The following is a 239-nucleotide window of genomic DNA, read 5'->3' on the forward strand; positions in this document are numbered from 1 at the left end:
TCTCTCTCTCTCTCTCTCTCTCTGACAAACAAACACACCAAAACTAAGAAAAAAAAAAACTTTATCAACATGACACACTATTATACAATATAAAAAGATCAAATATAGAACAATTTGATGCTCACCTGATTTATTGTGTACTTAGACGACGCTATAAACATGTAGAAGTGGAAATATCTAAGTGAACTGGTTTTATTCAAGTCAAAATGTAAAAAAAAAAAAAAAAAAGTTACAGAAGG

This window comes from Sinocyclocheilus anshuiensis, unplaced genomic scaffold, assembly GCF_001515605.1.
Source record: "Sinocyclocheilus anshuiensis isolate Anshui unplaced genomic scaffold, SAMN03320099.WGS_v1.1 scaffold1041, whole genome shotgun sequence".
Taxonomy (NCBI): domain Eukaryota; kingdom Metazoa; phylum Chordata; class Actinopteri; order Cypriniformes; family Cyprinidae; genus Sinocyclocheilus; species Sinocyclocheilus anshuiensis.